The sequence below is a fragment of the Mesocricetus auratus genome, unplaced genomic scaffold (genome assembly GCF_017639785.1).
Source record: "Mesocricetus auratus isolate SY011 unplaced genomic scaffold, BCM_Maur_2.0 Super-Scaffold_100020, whole genome shotgun sequence".
NCBI lineage: Eukaryota > Metazoa > Chordata > Mammalia > Rodentia > Cricetidae > Mesocricetus > Mesocricetus auratus.
This window is the reverse complement of record NW_024429201.1, coordinates 39,240,824-39,255,292: the sequence shown is the minus strand read 5'-3', so window position 1 is coordinate 39,255,292 and position 14,469 is coordinate 39,240,824. Positions and strand designations below refer to the sequence as shown.

General features: G+C 36.4%; 1 protein-coding gene across 8 annotated transcripts in view; it reads left to right on the top strand.

The window, feature by feature from the left end:
* Fam172a (family with sequence similarity 172 member A) overlaps positions 1 to 14,469 on the top strand; it is a 374,184-nt gene that overhangs the window by 281,184 nt on the left and 78,531 nt on the right. The gene's annotated exons all lie outside the window — the stretch shown is intronic.

Below are 14,469 nucleotides of genomic sequence, written 5' to 3'. Positions count from 1 at the left end.
TCCCCTATTTCCTTGCATGAAATCACTTCTCTGTGACTCTCTGTGATGTCTTCCTTCTATGCATATCTCTGCCCACATTTCCCTGTTATATAAAGGTACTAGTCATACCAATAATGCTTTGTGCCTGGTCTACCCTAATGATTTCCTTTAAATTTATCACCTCTATGAAGACTCTTATCTCGGAGTGAGATCATATTTAAGATATGAAAGCTTTGAATATAAATTTGAAGGGACCACAACTCAATCCATAATATCTACCATGTCCAGGGAAAAATGTGTGCTTGTATTGGGAAATACACATACGAGGACAGTTAGACAGAAGACAGCTGCTCCCTACCAAGATATTACATAGGAGATTACAGCATGATAAAAAAGAACTCCATAGACGTAGAGTCACATTGTTTCAGATCTATTTGTTTTTTGACACTTAACTAGATAATATCACTACTCTATGGATACCTTCTCAGGAAGGTGTGTGTGTGTGTGTGTGTGTGTGTGTGTGTGTGTGTGTGTGTGTGTGTGTGTGTGTGTGTTTGTGAGGGGATGAGGGCCTGAAGGAGGAAATATGTGGCAAAGGGACTGGGAGGGGAGAATGGTGGTCGAGGTTGCTGCCAGCATGTAAAATAAATAGATGAATAATAATAAAAATACTCCCATTAAAAACTATGTATTAAAAAGAAATAATGCTACTCACTGTAGTTTGATAAGGGTAAATATCATTTATTAAAAGATGAAATTTAAAAAACAGAGGTTAAAGAAGTTATTAGGTTTTTGATTTCTCAATTTTGAAAGCAGGATATTTGAACCCATTGGTGAGAGTAGAAGGCATAACTTGGGAAGAGCTCAGACACCTTGATGAAGATGTAATTCATTTTCCCTAAGAAATACCTGGCATAAGGTACTTGACCTTCTGAACCATCTCACCAAACTGAGGTTGGCCACAGTGCTACTGAGCATTGACAGCCACTGATGCCATCAAGTTAGTGTGCCATGATCAATCAAGTCACTCATCTTTAATTTATTCTGATTGTATGCACTTATGAATGAAAACAGCTTGAAACAGCATAGAGGATGTTCAGACAGTGGGTAATTCTTTCTGTAAACACTTTTAAGAATATAACTAAGTATAAGTATACACCAAGTATGTTTTTCAGCTATAACCTTAAATCATTCTTTCTGCTATAACCAGCCATATAGATTATCATATTCCAGGTATTGCATGCCAATAGTGTGCTTAATAAATGTGTACTAAATGTAAACTGTTTTCCTTATCCCCAAAAGGCAATCATGCTCACACCATGGATAGGAAGAGAATGGTTCTGCTTCTGTGTCACTCCACTAAAATAGCTAATCAACAGTCACCAATTTTTGTCCTCTAGGCCAAGAAATTTCAAATAAAATACTAACAGAAATGTGATGTTTTTCATGAAAAGTCAAAGGGTCTTTATCCTTTTTATTTGGGGTGACAGATAATGGCACAATCCATAAAAATTGTACCATTTTAATTTTTAAACTGAGTTTCCTACATTAGTCAGTAAATAATTTAGTTGATGAAAATTCTTTGTGCACACATCTATGCCATGTGAACATCTAAGAAACAGAAGGAACTTGAATGTATGATTTAAGTGTTTTCTCACAGTTGATCCAGTAATGCTACTGTTGAAGGAAACCATACAGAAGTGAAATATCACTTCTTACTAAAAGACAAGTCTAGATTTCCAATCATTGTTTGTAGTGAGGACAATAATGAATCATTTGTTTGGTGGAGTATCTCATAGGCATTCTGAGATTCACTGTAAAAACCTGCCCATACCTGTCATAATATTATCTGACTATACATATTTTATGTTACTTATTTTAAATAGATATTAATGTTTGAAACTGTATATGAATAATTATTTGACTTCTCACATTATTCTTAATACCTGTACATATATTCATTAATATTCATATTTTAAGTAGATCAAACAAAAATATGTTATAAATGCCATCAGTAGTGTACCAGAACATCACAAGCAAAACAAAAATACCCAGCCTCACCCAGATGTCTAAGTCCCCAAACTGCAGATGAAGCAGCTCTGACCATTTCCCAGCAACATTTTTCTGTTCCTTAACAAATGCATATTCTTCCTCCCATCAGCATTGGCATCACTGTCCCTCTATGCTTACTCTTCAGCTGTCTAAAATGAAAAAAGAAAATTGAGAACTGGACAGGGAGAGAGCATGCTGAGTAAGAAAGGCATCCGGAGGTTGAGGATTACTACCAAGTGGCTAGTTTTAGAGGAATGTGTGTTAGTGCTACAAAGAAATAACCCAGGATCCAGCAGAAAGCAGTGGGACCACTGTGAAGACTTGTCATCACTAGGAGGTGAGCCAGGGACTAAAGGAGAGACAGACAACAAACCAGAACAGGAAGTCGGCACAGTCAAGCCTTCCATGTGGCTTGTAGTAGTATCCCCTCACTGCCTTTAACGTAGCATGGACTTATCTACCTAACCGCATCCCACCGTATCCCAAGGCACTTGAGTGCCACCTCTCCTCTAGGCCACAGTTGACCTGAAAGCACACAGAGACTTGGTCTACTAGCTAGTGTTGATCATACGTTACCTGCTAAAAAAACTAATTTAATATTTCAAAGATTAATCACTGATATTTCAGGGTTCCCAGATAGTTAATGTTTCTTCCTCACTATTTTTTCCTGTATGGTACTATTGATCAAACACAGGGCCTTTTGAATACTAGGCAACTGATCTATTATACATATATTCCCCAGGCTGAATGTCCCTCCCGACTTTACTTTCATTGGTATCTACCATGTAGTAAATAATGATAAAAGGTTGTGATCTATTTGAAAACAAATTTTAGAATTTTCAAGGTCTGTGTTTTTTTTTCATTTTATTTGTTTCAATGATTCTCTAAAAATAGTCCTTAAATCTCATACATAAATATATCTTTTTTTGGAGAGGAGTTCTATATAGGGTCTTATTATGTATTATTATGTCCTGGGACTCACAGTGTAGACAGCCCATGCTGGCTTCTAGCTCAGATGAGTCTGCCTCTGCTTCCCAAAGTGCTGGGATTAAAGGCATGCATCATTATCCCTGACTTTAAATATACCTTATGTTTATATTGTAATAAAAATAAAAATTCATAGCCTATCTTATTACTCACATTATTTTATGTGTGATTTTTAAATATGGAATTTTATCATTGTCTTCCTTTGTTCTTTTTTCCAGATCTGATATTTTTCTGATTATCACTTCCCAAATGGTTTTACTATATAAGACATTTTAGTAGTAAGTATTTTATCAGTTTGAAAGAAATAGGGATATTAGTTAATGAAATCAGTCAAAAAAATTAAAAACAGCTACTATTTATCCTCTTCTATTCTTAAAGGTGATAGAAAGTAGATGGTCAATGTTCCCTCCTGTTTCATATATAATGCTGCTATTTAGTAACACCCTATGATATACCAAGATGATGCTCACAACGAAAGACCTTACTAGCTATACTGACAAGCAAAGAAACTATTATAAAATATTAAATTTTATAGATTGTGAAACTATTTTAATTGGCAATAATTTGAATACATGTAGCAGCCAGTGTGATAGAAAAGCAAATGCCATAAAAATTAATTGGCGACATTCCTTCCTTAAGGGGCAGATAAAGGAATGATGACTCTTAAGATCAGTGGTTGTCTTGAATTTAACAACAGTAACTTGATTGAACTTGTGATCGCTCATTTCCAGTGTCTCACCTAGATCAGACTTTCGTTAGTTATAAGAACACTAGATTTGCCTTTAAAATCCGTCTTTGAAAAACAAAGTCTCTTCTTTTGATGTTAGACATCATTACTTAATATATCTATTTTATAAAATCGGGTTTCCATTACTTTACCTCGAGCATCCTTAGCTTGCCTTTCTTCCTCTTTTTTCGTTTACTGAAAAAGATACTTTCCTCTCCCTGTACTGCTTCCAGTTCATCCCCACATCCTTTCCTCTTTGTGTCCACTCACTTTCTGTCTCTCATTGGAAAAGAATAGGCTTCACATAGATAACAACCAAATGTGACAAAATAAAATATAATAAGATGAAGCCGGAAAAAAACCTACCATAGCGAAGTTGGACACAGCAACCCAGCAGGAGGAGCAGAGTCCCTAGAGCAGACACAAGAGTCAGAGATCCACTAGTTCTCACACGCAGGAGCTCATAACAATACTGTGCTAATCCTGCTTACCTACTTACTCCGCCTTTCCATTTTTTATTCTATCTTTCCATAGTTTTATATTTAAGATGTAGTAGGAATTTGTAGATTTCATTCAAAGCAGAGATGTCATGGTGTGGAAGCTATTCACATTAACCCTGATAATTCAGTTATGGCTCTCTGGCTGTAAGTCTCTGTGGTATGTTACTGTTCTGATTTAGTGCCTTGTTTAAAATTTACTACAGCATCACAGATGGTATTTGAATCTTTGTGGGCTTTGGAATCCTATGCCCAACTCCATATAATCTTAGGTTAACATTAATAAAAATCTTGAGCTTAAAATGGTTCTTTAAAATCATGGTAGAAATTTCATTATCCTTTCTGAAAATCATAAATTTTGCATCAATTACTTAGTGAACAAATTTAAAGTAAAACAAGATCCGTCTGAACAAAATCACAAGCCCCTTTTGCTGAACATAAGCATGAATGGTGTAATATATTAGATTTTTACAAATCATTCTAAAGATCTAGTCACAGAAGTTTCTCTTCCTACTTTTACAAGCTTCCTTTATGAAATGCTTTATAGAATTCACAAACACATATTGCTTTTAGTGTCTGTCCTTTGATGTCTATAAAAGACCCTTTCAAAGCTGGAGGTAAGTGCTCCTAATGCGCACAGCAGAACTTGGCTGAAGTTATTTGAAGCTATTAGAGATAACCTTTCTCTGCATGTCTTTGGGGGTGGGGAAAACTGGTACCAACAATACCAGCTAAGCTGTAATTAGTGTAACTAACAACTAATATGGGAGAGCAGACTAGAGGTCACTCTTAAGAATTTAGAGGTATTAACAGGTTAAGGTTGTAGGGCGTCCTATCCCGCAGCTTAATCTGTTGCCTGAGCTGGGGAGATTTGTTGAAGTCATCAGTGCCCTCTAACCCGAAGGTGTTGCTCTCTTGTAATTTATTGGTCACATGCCAAGTTCCTCTTTCCTGCCTAGTGAGATGACTTTGGGAATGGCAAATTCATCTTAAAGTCCTTGTTACAAATGCCTGCAGATTTTCAACCCTTTACTGTCACTGAAATTATACTCTGATTTGCTTTAATGTTCTTGTCCTATGATCCTTACAATACATTGGAATTGCCATTTTGCTACATTATAAACTTTGATGCATCGTGACCATTTAATGTTCATTATAGGAACAATGCTTAAAATCCAACTATTAAATCAGGTGTTGTATTAGTGATTCATTCACAGTAAATATTCCACTTTTATGAGCTACTTCTTCAGATTTAATTGCTTACAGTGGCTTTGTTTATGTTCAGAGCCAATTCTAATGCACTTAAGAATTTAGCAGAGCATCAGTTCTGGTTTCCTGCATCGCAGTTAGCCCTCCTCAGTGTCCGGCTTTGTCTCCTTCCTCATCTCACTTTGTGGCACCAACACCTAAGCAAGGATAACAGCCATAGAACCTCTGTTGTTCTTATCCTTTCCCACAAAAGTAATGCGTGTGTGACAGTTTCATTTCTATAAAGAAAACCTAGAATCCTTTTTTTTTTTCTTTTGTAGCATAGGCAGCTGGTTTACTCTAAGAAAGATTCAAAAGGAAACATTTTTTTCTTTTTAGCTTTTAGATTACTACTTTAGCCTCAGGTGTCCTCAGTATTTTATGTTATAGCTTTTGGGGGGTGTTTTTTAACTATGGAGTTTTTGCTGTCTATAAAGTAAGCAGTGACAAGTTCCAATAACTAAGCAAATGCTTATGGTGGCAAGCATCAAGCGATGCAGCTCCAAATAAAATAATGTTTTTCTTTAATTGTCCTACTTCCTAGACATGGGAACATTTGAATATCTTAGGTACATTAGTTGCCATTTAAGTACAAGAAGTAACTAGGATGAGTAATTGCCTCTACCCTTGAGTAACATGCTCTCTGTATTTTGTACACTAACAATAGGTAGTTCATGAGAGAACTAGAGTTTGTTTGAATTGTTATTTTTTTTGTAATGATTTGTATTAGAAAACGATGTGTATAACTCACGAAAGTAAATTGAATTCATTTTATCTTGACTTAGAACTCTTGATGTAAGGACAACTTTAGAGCCCCAGGAATGTAGCTCAGTGGTACAGCACTTGCCTAGCTTGCACAATGTCAGGAAGAGGAGAAGAGCAGGAGTCAGACATACGTATCATGTATGATATATATGCTGATATATGTACAAATCAGCAACTAAGGAAATGGACAAGGGAGTGCATGGGTGGTTAGAAGGAAGAAAGGCAAGAGGAAAATAATGTAGCTATGTTAAAATTTAAAAAATAAAGTATTGTAAAAACATGAGTATAATACTTTGCAAATACAGCAAATAGTTGAAATAAAATAAAATTTGTAACTTTCAAAACATGTGCTGAGTATTTTGGTAGTGCTGACAGTTTGTGCTTACAAAACAGAACATAGAAATGTGACCAAGAGAGTGAAAGGAGAGAAACCGTGCTCTGCTTGAGCTGAAGTCTCTGCTCGTGTTCTTTTCATATAGAACTTACAAGACATTCTTATTCCTTTCTCTTGGTTATGGTTTATTTAATTCACATGTATTCTTGGTAGTGTCTTTTGTTTCTAACACAAGGCAGCTTTTCCAGACTTGTGGACTACATGAAGTCTATCTATAGCTTTTTGTAAGTTTTTAATTGCCTACCAAAAGCTCACTGGTCTTGTTTAGTAAGTTTCTTAAGGTTAGAAACCATACCCACTTACTTAATATAAGTAATACTTAACATAGTAAGATAACAAAATCATCATGAATGTAATCCCCACTAATTGATTCATATATTCTGATAATTCTATGCATATACATATACTCAAACTAATAAAGAACATTGGCTGCTGAATCAGTAGTTAAACTTTTTAAAAATAAAGGGCAAGCCCATGCAATACTTAAAATTCACAGAAACACTGGTCTTTTATCATGCTAAGATTTCTTGGTAAAAGCACAAGAACAGAATTGAAAAGTCTTCTTTTCCCTCTTCCACCATCCAAAAGCTGCGAGAGTACAACATCAAAGCTGAAGGGACTTCAAAGCCTAGACAACTGACTGTTTCCAGCTATTACTGTAACAGCCACTTCATCCTCACAGCTCGTCTTGCAGAGCTGCCTGACGAGGCTCGACTCATGTGCTTTCCACCTTCCCCTACTCCAAACTATCAAATCAGAACTGCTCCTTAAATAAGCCAGTCCAATGAGTTAGCCCATATGTTCGATTTTAAGATTTACCATTCACTTATTTCCTCCTTCTAGACATATGCCTTTTACTACAGGACTTTGGTGTTTATTGACATTAAATATAATGTCTCTTATTGTGTTTGTTTTAAAGATGAAGTATATACATGCACGTAAGATTGTATATACAGCTTCTACCTTATGTAGACATCACAGAGTTACTTGGTAGATATGATATTTGGCCCCATGAGTCACGGTGAAAAAGGAGAAAATCCAAAGCATAGATAAGTGCCTAAGAGAGACTAATAAAATCCAAAGCATGGATGAGTGCCTAAGTGACACTAATGCTTGGAATCACGTGCTTCTTTAGAAAGAGAAATAAAACTCATGAGCCAGGCTCTCTGGTTGGAATTAAAATATTAGACAGGGTATTTTATGATTTTTTAAATTAATAGAATTATGTTACTTATTCATTGGCAACTTCATGCATGTAAATAATTACATGAACCTCAACTCACCCTAACACTCCTGTCAGGAACTGCTTCCTCCTACCTACCCGCAAGCATTCTCAACACATCACCCTCACTCCCTTTAAGTCCTATTCATTGTTTAATTATTGTTAATAACCACTGAGTCCATTTATTGCAGCCTGTTGAAATATTCCCAGTTCTCACTGAGTTGGTCTTTTGCAGGTGATCATCACTGCAATTGAGGTAACAGTGTAATGATCATGCCATGTGCCAGAGGCAGTATTTCACAGACTCCTCACTGTCCTGCAGCTCTTACATGCTGTCCATCCCTCTTACGGTGTGTTCCCTACACCTTGAGATAGGAGTTGTTACAGATAACCCATATAGGATAAGCACTCCATGGAAAATTGTTCTCAGTAATTTGTCTAGTTATGAGTCCTCATTAACTACTGATCACTGCCTCTCTGAAGGCCAGGTTCTTCATATGTGGTTCTTATCAATTGAAGCCAGTGAATTTTTTTTTACAATGTTCACTTAAATTCTTGTATTTATTTTCTTTGAATTCCTCAGTACATTGATGATAGATATTTGCTACCACTGGGGAAAACGTCTCCTGAGATCTGTAAGATGCTATGCACATTAAAGCATTCAGCTTCCAAAAGGACTCAGTGATTTAGTTGTTCCTGACCCCACCCAGACATGAAGTTCCAAACAGACATGACAACAAAGACTTTGTACATTATGGAAATTAAATGGGCTCAATATAGTGATGGAATTGTTTTAAGCAACAGAATTGGCTGCATTGTAGTACAGCAAGCTTTACATATTTTGAAGTCTTCAAATGAAGACCTGTTGATCATCTTTTTTTCTTGGTGCTGGTACTTAAACCAGGACCTGTTGCTATCACTGAGCAGCTTCTCAAGGCTTTGATAAGGCAATCTGTGCACTGGATCTGTTAGAACAAAGAATCTTTAATATGTGTCTGCTTCAGCTCTGTATCATGTGTTTCTTAAGGGGCGTGAGTAAAATAAGTTGATTAAGTGATGGAAGTGACATGTAGCCATTGACTTCAGTCTAGTCATTTGATTCCATTGCTTTACAGAACAAAGCTTCCTAAATGGGTGTCAGAAGGGATTTGAAAGGAAAAGGGAATGTCCTGATGGCCTCAGTAGATCAAAGACTGCAACAAAATGCCACAGGTATCTTTCAGTTTTGAAGGCAAATAAAGCTACCAAGTCTAAAATGCAGAAGAGCAAACAGAAGGGAAAATGGAAAAAGAAGATGTTCTGTTTCAGAATGGGACTCCATATGAATTTTCAGAAATGAAAGTATTTTCTGTCTGTCTTACATAAAAGAGGGAAACAACATAGATAGGAGAAAAAAAGGAGATTTCAAAATTCCAGTTTTCAGTGAGAAATGGTAATGAACATTTTGAAATGTTTGGTTTGACTTAGGAAGCATACTCAATAAGTAGGTCCTCCAAGAAACAAGAGCCTATGAATAAGGCAGCATCTCAGACAGCCTTTTAGCAGACAAGAAAGGGAGAATGGGCAAGTGGAGGAGGCAGGAGTCACATTAAGATGTGATGAGAAAAATACACAGAAAGTTTAACAGTTGAAAAACGATGTTTATTCAAAGTAGCAAAAATCTTGTCTATAGACAGTTTTATAATTGACAGTTCTCTGCAATCACTTTCTGAGACAATACTGAGTTAAAAGGACCGTGACAGCACATTCAGAGGGCGTACAGGAAGGTGGAAAGGACTAACATGTAGCTTTGGTCAATTGACGAATCTGGATTGCATATCGTTTTAAGTATTAGATAGCCATGTGGATTGTTTTCATCATCCTTTCCAGCCCTGGGTTATTTTCTGATGCCTTTCTTTATATGAAAGTCATTAAATCGGCACTCGATAGCCAAAGAATTCAGGTAGATCAAATATTTCAGTTTGTAAGAGCTATTTTATTTTGGTCTAAGGACAAGAGCCATGGTAGAAACACGGGATAATTTGATAGAGATCTTTGAATTTATCTTGTTATTTTGAGGCATATACATTTTTGGAGAAATCTCCTGTGTGGACCGGTATGGCAAGAAAGTAGTGTTGCAGAAAAGGAGTAGTTCTTGCAGAAGTCAAGGAAGGCCCGCCGTGTTGACTTTAAAGATATAACAGACACAGGAGAGACCCAATGACAAGCATCTAAAGAAGACAGCCAAAGAAGAGCAGTGTTGCCTCAGAAACATACCAGTAGTCTACATAGGAAGTAAAACAGTAATTTGATTGGCTGGGAATAAAGTAATAGGGAAATCTCATCAATGGATGACTTCTAGTGTAGGAGGAGATGTTACCAAGAACCATTACAGAGACGAAGGAAAAACTGCAGTGTATTAAATCTATATGAATTGTCACTTAACCTAAATTCAGTTATACATTTACGTCCTTTTCTCGGTAATATAGGACTCGCCCATGTAAAAAGGGCAGATCCCTTCTTTGCTGTCATGATATAATTGGGCGTTTTCCAACAGTGTTTTTTCCAGTTTCCCAAGGTTATATTAAGGCCATACAATTAACTGAGGAGTGCATATGATTGTTAGAGTATTTGAATTATTTGTGTTGTGTGCATATAGGTATGCATGTGTATGTATGCACATGTTTGTAAAGGTAGAGGTCATCCAGGTGTAGCTTCCTCAGAAGCTAGGCATCTATCTTTTTGCAACAGTCTCTAACAAGAGTTTACTTCATTATGCAATTAAATTACGACTTTTATGCTTTGGGATTATTTTTCAGGCTCTGGCTTTTTAAAATATCAGACAAGTTTCATTTCACTGAAATATTGTAACTATAGTCTATTTTGAAACAAGAGTATGACTGTCACTAAAATGATTATTTCCAGCAATATTAATATTCTCTAATACATAAAATCATTTCAGTGTTAGTTTCTGATTTGGAACATATCTCTGTCCTCTTTTTAATGGCACATTAATCTATGAATTAAATTTGTCTTATGAGTGACACAGTAGTAGAAGGTTTGGATCCGGTGTGATTTTCTGACTGTGTTTTCTGTAGTAGTCATACCTTCAGCTGATTAGTGGCAGCCACTCCTCAGTTTACATCCTTAATCCATTTACAAAGAAATGTTCAAATGTACATGCATTTCTCTGAACATATATATTACTTTGTTTCTTGTTTTCTGTTTGTCTGGCCCATTTGACCACAGCTCTGGGTCCCTTGGCTGAAGTCCAGCTTGCTGCTTGTTTGGCCCTGCTTGGTTCCACATGACTGGGCTGAGAACCCTGGCTGGCTCTGCTCTGTGCTGATTTATTGGCCAGCACTCCTACTTCATTCTGAGTATTTTCATCTTAATCTACTTCTGCATATAATGTACCTCTGCAGCAATACAAGAATATGTCACATTGTGCACTCAATTAACTGTGGCTGTAGCTCAAGATTCTTCTCAGTGCTGTATCATACATTTCATTTGTTTAAAAAATAGTCTCTAAAACCTAATATAAGTATCTCAAACTATTTTCATAAGTAGTATATATTTATGCTGACCTAGAGAGTATATTTAAGCCTTTATTAAGAGAAATAATGCCTTATAAATGGCTGGATATACTGTGTACAGGGAATGATAATATCACTCTTCTAAATAAACTCTATTATGAAATAAGGCAGAACCTCAGATCCAAATGTATATAATTCATTCTTTTGTAGAATTTTTCCATTGAAGAGTGTGTTTCTCTGTCAAAACTGTACTGAGTATGAGCAGCAGAGTCGTGTGAGGTTCATTGAAAATATAGGAGAACATCTTGTTTTCTGTCCTTTTGTTAAAGCTAGCATATTGATTTTCTTTTGCACAGCTTGCAGCACAGAAATGTGATATATAGCTATGGCAAGAAAAGCTAACCACATGTGAACTTGTTAAGTGTTGCTGGATTAGCAGAAATTGTCTGATTGAGCAAATAGCAAGACTCCTTATGACTTAATCAATTAAAATAACAAGTTTTGCTTTTCTTGCTCAGAATAAATCATTAGCAAAATTATTTTCTCTTGATAATTCATTTTTGCCTTCCTTTTTGCTTCTGTATTTTAAGCAAAGTAGTATATTCTGAACTAAAGTTCAAAGTATAGGCTGGTAAAGACACAATGTTACCTATTATTTTAGCAACGGTTTAAAATTTTGTTGAACTAACTTTTAGTTATTATTTAGTGTTGTCATTGCTTTTCTTTTTTTTAAATTTTATTTTCCAGTTTAAATTTAGATAAGAAACAAGGTTGCTTCACAAGTCAGTTCCAGGTCCCTCTCCCATTCCCTCCCTTCCTCCCGTGCCCTCCCCCCCCCCTTATCCCCTCATTTCTCCAGGGAGGGTGAGGCCCTCCATGGGGGTGTGCATAGTGTGTCATTTCATATAGGGCAGGGCCTAGACACTTCCCCAAGAGTTCAGGGTGAGAGTGCACTTCACATTGTTCTATGGGAATCCAAATTTTTAACAGCCTTTGGTGTCTAAACTATCTGTTCCCTTTAGTCCCATGGGAAGCAAGATTTAGACCTGACTACTAAATGCATCTCACTGTGCTTAAGCGTGGAACCTGTTAAAAAGTGCTTCTGCGAAGCAGCTGTGTCTTTCTTCTAACCTTACCAACAAACCTCTTTCTTGAATATGTCCAGTACGCAGTTGACTTGCGTGGCTTCAGAGTAGCGAGGGAGAAAAGAGGGCTACAGCTCAGCAGAGTGAGTTCCCGAGGATCCTTAGCTGGGTCAGAGAATTATCTGGTGTGTTCATTGAGCTCTCTCAGGAACAGACAAATTTTTCAATTGTCTACAAAGCAAAACTGTCTCTTTAAAGATAGAAAACATCATAATATTTACCCTGGATAATGTTGTCACCTGCCTTTTGTAAAGATACTTTAAAATATTCTAGTGTCTCCACATGAAGAGTTCTTTTTCACAAGACGTGGCTACTCTACCTGTATTCACGTCATTGAAATGTGTGGACTGGCTTTGTGCCAGTGCTTGAGTGGGTATGTTCATCTAGCTGTGTTGTTTGCTGTTGTTATTTGCAAGTTTTTTACAATAAAATGATCTTATTTTTTAAAGTGGGATATACTTCCTCCTCCCTCAAAAAATTATTTGAAAGAATTTTGTTTTCAATTTTTTCTCAGTATGCTTTTGTTACTTTTAAACAGGTAGACATCTTAGGAAATTACATGCCAAATTCATTAGAAGGCAGTCCTTTTAAATTATCTGGTAAAAGCATAAAGCATGAGTTGTTTCCATAATAAATGGGACAGGGAGGAGGGGTCGAGCAGAGAAGAAAGTGGCACTGGTTTGTGTTAGGTGACACTGTGCCCTGCTTGTCTAATTTGATTACACAGAGCCCCCAAAGCCCCAGGCAAAGCTGATTTTAGCTATAATCAGCTTCTTAACCTTTGGAGAACCAATGTAAACACTCCCTAGCAGTGCTTAATTGTGGTGCTCTGTTGCTCACTGCAAAGTGCAAAGTAAGAGTGTCAACTACAGGAGCACATGCTATGGCCACATGTAGCAAAGTAAGAGTGTACAACTACAGGAGCACATGCTGTGGTCAGATATAGCAAAGTAAGAGTGTAACATATGTAACAAAGAATACACAACTACAGGAGCACATGCTATGGCCACATGTAACAAAGGTAAGAGTGTACAACTACAGGAGCACATGCTGTGGCCACATGTAACTACATGATTCAAAGGATTGCCACAGAACAATTTGTATTTATGCTAAATTTGAAATTACTAACTTAAGGGTGCATTTTCTAATTTGTTAGCATAGTTTTCCAATTCTGTTCAGAAGTGAAAACATTATACACTTCCATTTGCTTAGCTTCACATTTGTACCGTTCTATAAAATCTTGTGATTTTAGACATATATAGTTAAATTTTAGAATTATAAGAATATTTATGGATTTCTTCATTTTAGAATGAACAAAAGTGATTTTAATATCTGTATGAATAAAATCTTCATGCCTCATTTTTGTGGGCAGTAAAAATTCCTTAGGGAAGGAGTAGAAATTTTTTAGAGTTAAATGGAATTCTACAATTATATGGGCAACAGCCTAACTTTTTTATTTAAAACAAGAACTCCAATATGCTGTGCCATGTGGGAAATTAATATGTACGACGATTTTTATGCCTACAGTTAGTATGAATCTGGTGCAGTGATATAACTAATGGGGTAGAAAATCATAAAGAGTGAATAGTATACTTTCCAAGCTGCATCTTCAAAGTCACATTTTGTGGAGAAATAGAGGAATATACTCCTAAATCAAAACTGCAGATGACCAAGAAGATATAGGGAGTTGTAAGCCATAGCCTTTACTGGTAGGCTTCAGAACCAGCAGATCTACCTTAAATTTCATGTTCCGTAAAACTTGTGATGGGTAGCATCTTAACCCTCCAGCGGTACACAGTATGGACAGTGCAATTAACTTCAAATGAGGGTTAGTTTACATTAGAGTCTGATATGATGTATGACGATCTCAGGTCAGTGACTCATAAATCACACACATACATTGTATGGTTTATATTACGTAATGTGGTTTACACTGTG